Genomic DNA, 7,062 nt, shown 5'->3' with positions numbered 1-7,062 from the left:
ATAAATAAATTAATTTAAAAAATACGCAAAATTCATTACCCTGACCCTTGGCACTCACTTTTATCCAATTCAAAGCTTTAATGTTTTTTCATTTTCATTTATTTTAAGAGAGAGCATGAGTGAGGGAAGGACAGAAAGGGAGGGAGCAAGAGACAATCCCAAGCAGGCTCTGCCCTGTCAACGTGGAGCCCAATGTCGGGCTCGAATTCATGAACTGGGAGACCGTGACCTGAGCTGAAACCAAGAGTTGGATGCTTAACCAACTAAGCCACCCGGGCACCCCTCAATGCTTTTTTTTTTATAGGTTGGAGGTTACAGAAGGAATAATGCAAAGGAAAGACTTAGTGTATAAAGTTCAGGTTTAATTATACCAGTAAGTCCATTTATATTAACAGAAAATTCTATTATACCATTTAGAATTTGGTGTTAAAATTTGAAAGTGTATATACATGTGTGTATGAAATTGTATATTGTATTTCTGAAAATTTTATAACATGAGGATCAACCTAATTCCAAAGCAAAATTCTCATTGTGATTCCATTACGCACATAAAGTGAGCATGTTACACATAACAATGAAAGGTACTGTCTGGAGGCGCAATTTCTCTGCTGTAAAGGAAAGGGAAAGGGAAAGGGAAAGGGAAAGGGAAAGGGAAAGGGAAAGGGAAAGGGAAAGGAAAGAGTCCCTTTATACATGGCAATTTAAAAAGAAGTAAATGCCTGTGAAGGATTTTTAATGGATTATTAATAACACGAACCTAGCTCAAGACTGTCTACTCACCTTAAACTGATTTTTTAAAGTTTTTCTAGAATGAGCATTTCCTCAGTGTAAGTGATGATAATTATAATACGAGTCATAATTCTTTTCTAGACAGAAACCTGATATTGCAGTTTTTAGCCCAGAATTACTTACCTGATTTATAATATCTAGTTTATAGTGAATATAATGAAAAACTCTAAGGATACAATGAAGGGTTTTTTTCATATTTAAAAAATCAATTTTACTCACAGGTTATAATAAGACCCTGGAAGTTCGATAGTAAAATTCATTCCAGCCTGTTGTTTTACACTCCTTCTCTGCATGCATATAGGTTTATTATGGTGCACTTGTCAAAGTTTCCATTTCTTGTCCTTTAATACTCTTTTTTTTTTAAGTTCTTTTTGTCTAACTCTTTCCTTTTTTCCGCGCTCAGTCACAACGCAAACACACTCACACCATCACACACACACAGGCACACAAATCCACAATCACAGTAAAAAAATCTCACGGCTTTATTAAAGTAGATTATCAAAAGGAAGAAAGTTAAGTCAAATTGTGGTCTTATGAGCTTGTCCGGATCCCCCAGGTACTGTTTCTATGTGGTGACCGAAGATACATTTATTATACTCTTTGCAATGTCTAAAATTTTAATTTTCCGCTATGAAGCTTCTCAGGTCTGTCTGGGATAGTCGGAAATGTGTTTCTAATTGCTTTTTCCATGCAAAAGAACTACAATAGATTACCAGCAACAGGACTATTAATCATCCATCTAAGTGCAGCTTTTCTTCTGCATGCAATATTTATAAGTGTTTATATACTCCTGGCTAATGCTAACAATCAATGCCTACTTGATGAACCAACCTATATAATTGTCAAATGCCTGAAACTCACCAAAAGATTCAGTTTATCATTGGCTTCTGTTCCAGATTGCACTTGTGATTAAAAGAAAGAGAAAGAGAAGATATCTTTTTCAAGTTTCTATTAAGAAGAGGAAAATGTTCTAGCTGCATTTTCTTGTAGATTGCACAGAAGCCTTTCATTACTGTCTATTTTCTTACATCAACTATAGCAACAAAATAAGAAAAGTTGGTTTTTCCTACCACTGAATTTGTGAAAGTCATTTCCATGTACAGTTTCTGGGATGCTGAATTAAGAACAAAAGCCAATTACTTTAATAGTTTAATCGAAAAAGTTTAGAACTTGGAAGAGTTAAGCTGAATTCTCAATCTCTTGGGTGTCTGTTTAGTTATGTTTAGTAAGGTAGGGCACTATTTGCATTCTCATAATGATGTCCGTTAACTACAGGTCAGCCTATTTTTTAAAATTTTTAAAATTTTGGTAGTTAAATTTACATAGAGTATTGTATTTCAATCAAGAGTATGAGTTTTCCTTTTATTTATTGATCATACAAGTATGGAATTGCAAGACTATGTTTTACATTTGAAATTTTACAATTTATTATGTCATATATTAATGAATCTATATGTCTATAAACTATATGATTTTAGTACATATCACACTCTAAATTTGGAATTTATTGATTTTCCAACTAAATTTTTGCCCTTAAATATTTTTCTACAGAATTCAAACCAGAAGAATTTTGAAGTCTGCATTGATTTATTTGGTAATTTATAAATATATGCTATGTATATCATACCACACCACATTCTATAAATGGTAAAGACTCTCTTAATATCATTTATCTCAAAGTTTGTTTTTTAAGAGGAAAAAGACAACCATGGCAAGTTCAGTACCAATATACAAATGTGACATAAAGTCATCCTTGAGGAACGACAGTGGGAAATTAGGGGATTAATATGGGGCAGTGTAGACAGAAGACAGCATCTCAGAGAAAGTGGGGCTTAATTGTGTCAGGAAGAGTAGCTGGGATTTGGTCAAAGAGAAGAGAGGAGCTCAAGTCAGAGGGAGACTAAGCAAAAGCTCAAGTGTGGAAATGATTTGTGTGGCTCAGTAGGCAGATTGGGGGAGGTGGCGGAAGAGAGGGGAGTGTTTCTGTGAGAATCACTCAATAGCTGGAGATAATGTTTATGAGGGCAGTATGAGCAGATTGTACGCAGGGTACTGAATTTCAGGCTCAGTCTGAAATTTTATCTTGTAATAGAAACCCATTTTATTTTATTTTTTTAATGTTTATTTACTTTTGAGAGTGGGAGTGGGAGGAGGGGCAGAGAGAAAAGAGAGCCACAGGATCCAAAGCGGGCTCCTGGCTCCCAGCTGTCAGCACAGAGCCTGACGCGGGGCGCGAACCCACAAACCACAATATCATGACCTGAGCCTAAGTCAGACACTTAACAGACTGAGCCACCCAGGTGCCCGAATAGAAATCCATTTGAAAATAATGTGTAGGAGGGGACAGGTGAGAAGCAGAATTTCACAAACATTTATCTGAATGAAGTTGTGGGTAAGACAAGAGCTGCACTGCCACAAGACAGGTTAGCCTATCATCTCAAGACTACCGTTATATCAGCCCTTTTGCCAGGCCACAGAATGGATATCTTGGTGAAGGACTGGGAGTTTGTAAGGATTGAAGAATTCTGTTTTGCTTTTCTTTTTTATGGCTGGAATTTTTTAATGAGGTGACATTGTAAAGAGGAAAATTAGACTAACTAGGCTTTAGGAAATTTGCCTATTTCTTGAGAGGGTCTTTTGTGGGTTTCTGGTCTCCCAAATCTCCAGAACATGTTACTGACACATGCAATTTATTGTTGTTTCCAGGACTTAGTATTATTCAAGATAATGGTGATACATGGTTTTCTCACTGTGAAAGTAAGGCTCATAGGATGAGATCACAAATGTGACCGCTTCTCATCTATGCCTCAGTAATCACACATTATTTTCTTTCCTTCTCGTTGTCTAGCCTCATCTCTGCCACAAAACCCTTCCTTCTTGTCCCTTGCTCTTTTTATCATCAGTACTTTCCTTTTGTTGTTTTTCTACTTTTTGCTACTCCAGAATGGTAGTAAAAGGCACAACAGAGGTATAGAGCAGTGTCAAAACAAAAATAGGGAGTCCCTTACTTCTAGAAACTGAGGAGCACTCATTGTGGGGGAAAAATGATTCCTGAGTATCAACAGACTTAATTCAGGATAATTAGAAAAAGTGATAATTACGAAAGCTAAAGAATGCTAATCCTTAATTTTTTCCTCTCATTTTATCTCTTCAAGGATAGGCTGTTCCTATCACAGTTTATAAGCATGCCAGGTAGCCTCATCTATAATGATGGAAGTTTGGATTGTCATCTGATGGAGTGACATCAAGAGAGTTTCCCCAACAGTCTTGCCAAGTGAGGCAAGCACAAGAACAGTTTTGTGACAAAGGTACTCTGGATGTCTTCATGTCACCACTCAACCACCATAAGGATATGGGGCTACAGGAAAAGAGCTTGAAGAGAAGAGACCGTCTGCATCCTACACTTCCTGCACAAGAGCCAATGGCCACATACTTTGAAGAAGTATGGTATAACCTGCCACCATTTCTAACTTACGCCTAACCCCAAACTGCATATATTGTCTAGATGATAACTGTCTAGAATAGTAACATTTAAATACTACTAATAAAATGCACACCACTATAAGTTACATATGCTTAATATGCATGCATATTTATAATTTTTTTCAGTGAAAGTACACAGGATGGCTCTTTTATTTTGGGTATGTTTCCTGAGATATTTTGTTCCCTTTAAGTGATCTGAAAACACCATACCATGGGCCATTATTTACATATCTTATAAAAACTAGACTCAGTCTGAGCTTTCAGGGGGGAGAATTTGGCCCCACGCTGAGGAGACACTCCAAAATTCATCCTTCCATATGAAATTCAGAACATTTGCCACAATTTTTAAGAGCGGCATATCCTCTAACAGTAGGCTGTACATACTAAGAAAAATCTTTGGAATTTTTTAGCAGGAGAGGCCCCTCCAGTATTTGTACATCTGTTCTCAGTATTGTCGCCAGGTATGTAGCCTTTCTGGTAGATGATGAAAGTTAATTAAACCTAGCACATATTTTATTTACAATATTTTAGCATCAGAGTTTAACACAATTCTGTTGGTATTTTTTTCTTCAAAAATATTTACAATTTCCATTTTAGTGGGCTGCTTGAACATTAAAATCAGACTTCAATTCTTTAATTAAAGTGTAAGGGCATTACCACAGAAAGCTCTTGTTGCTCAAATGAAATATAAAGCATGTGGGGGGAAATGAAAATGTCCCAAGCTCTCAGAGGCAATTAGGCCCATTAGTTGCAGTTCTCCTTTAAGAGGGAGAGGATAATCTAATTGAATGACCATATGCACTACTTTATTAGGCTGATACTTTGCATTTTAGCATAGCTGACATTTATGAAAAGAACCCTTCACTGGGACAATCTTTGAAATGGCCAAAACAGACAATTTATCATCCGGTCTGCTGCTTAGTTGAAATATTTGCATAATGTAAAACGTCAGTGAGGTGACTGCTATCCGAGAACTGAACAATTTTTTTAAGTATAGATTTCTAGCACATATTCTCCTCAGCTGCACACCTAAAGATTGTCATCAGCATCAAATCATTTATCGTAAAAAAAGACTTTGGAGTAGGGTATTATAAAACTAAATGAAAGACAATCAAATGTCAGGTCAAGAGGCTGATTTTGATAGAAATGATCTATAAATTGTTTAAGAGTTATGCAAGTTAGATATCCAAAGGAAAACACAGCTATTTTAATTGATTTTGCTTATTGGAAGATACCTGGGGTGCCACTGATAAACTGATTTCTCAACTTTCAGGGCATATCTAGTTTCTACAATCACAATATAGTATCATGATCTAATTGTGCACAATACATCCCTCAATTAATCAAACAGTGCCCTTGCCCTTCTTTGAACAATTGCCTGATATTTAACTAAGGCTATTTAGCCAACAAAACTCTCCTATGCTAAAAGGAAAAAATAAGTCCTAATCCCTAACTAGATGGCAGAATAGGAGGATCCTGAGTTCACATCCTTCCACAGATGGGGCAAGTCTACAACCACATAAAGGGCAACTCTTTGATAACAGCCTAAAGACTAGAAGAAGAGCTCTTCCACAGCTAAAGAGAGAAAGAAAAAGCCACATCAAGAACAATAGTAAGGTCAGAGGTGTGGTCTGGCTGGGACTGACACTCCTGACATTGCAGCCCACAAGCATAAGGGATATCACAGGCGAAGTGGTCCAACCTGAGGAGCAAAGGGTTCAAGCCCCACATGGGGCATCCCTTATCCCGGGGCCCAACACAGAGAAGATAAGCTTCCATAATGTCTAGTTTTGAATCAGTGGAAATTAATTCTAGGAAAGCCAGAGGTATGTAGGAAACAGAGACTCCACTCTTTATTAAGGGGCCCACACATAAACTCACTTTCTCTTTAAAACCCAGCACAGAGGGGTGCCTGGGTGGCTCAGTCAGTTAAGCATCTGACTTTGGCTCAGGTCATGATCTCACGGTTCCTGAGTTCAAGCCCTGCATTGGGCTCTGTGCTGAAAATTCAAAGCCTGGAGCCTCCTTCTAATTTTGTGTCCCCCTCTCTCTCTTCCCCTCTCTCAGTCTGTCTCTCTCCCTCTCAAAAGTAAGCAAACATTAAAACACACACACACACAGATACAATAGTTTGAAAAGTGCCTGGGCCTCAGGATTTAATGACTTAATTTTAGGCTGTGTGACAGAGGCTTAGGCATCTGTAGGAAATTCCTCCAGAACAGAAGCACTGGTGGGCATCGTTTTTCTTGCCTTCCTTCTGCCTACTTGACACACTGCTGGTGGGTGCCACTTTTGACAATCTCCATCTGCCTTGCTAGAATCACCCACCCTACCCCAGTGTTCCCCTGTGGCCATGCCCCAACAGATACCCCTCCAAAGTAGCTCCTGCCCTGACCCACCCACTGGGCAGCCTTGGCCAGGACCAGCTCTGTCCACAAAGCACCTACTGCCCCACCACACCAGGCAGGTGGCCTCAGCTGAGACTGAAGGCCTTGCAAAGTAGCTTCTGCCCTGGTGGCCACAACCAACTTAAAATAGAGTTATATAGGTTGTTATACATGAATCTTATGGTAACCACAAACCAAAAATCTATAATAGATCAACAAAAAATAAACAAGAAAGGTATCCAAACACAACACTAAATGAAGTCATTAAATCACAAGGAAAGAGAAGAATAAAGGAAGAAAGAAGAACTATAAAACAACCAGGAAACTATTAACAAACCTTGTCTCCAATTAAGAGACAGAGGGTAGTGAAATGGAAAGAAAAAAAAATCTATATGCTACCTAT

The sequence above is a fragment of the Felis catus genome, chromosome C2 (assembly GCF_018350175.1).
Source record: "Felis catus isolate Fca126 chromosome C2, F.catus_Fca126_mat1.0, whole genome shotgun sequence".
In the NCBI taxonomy this organism is placed as follows: domain Eukaryota; kingdom Metazoa; phylum Chordata; class Mammalia; order Carnivora; family Felidae; genus Felis; species Felis catus.
The sequence above is the reverse complement of the archived record's forward strand: the minus strand, read 5'-3'. Positions refer to the sequence as shown.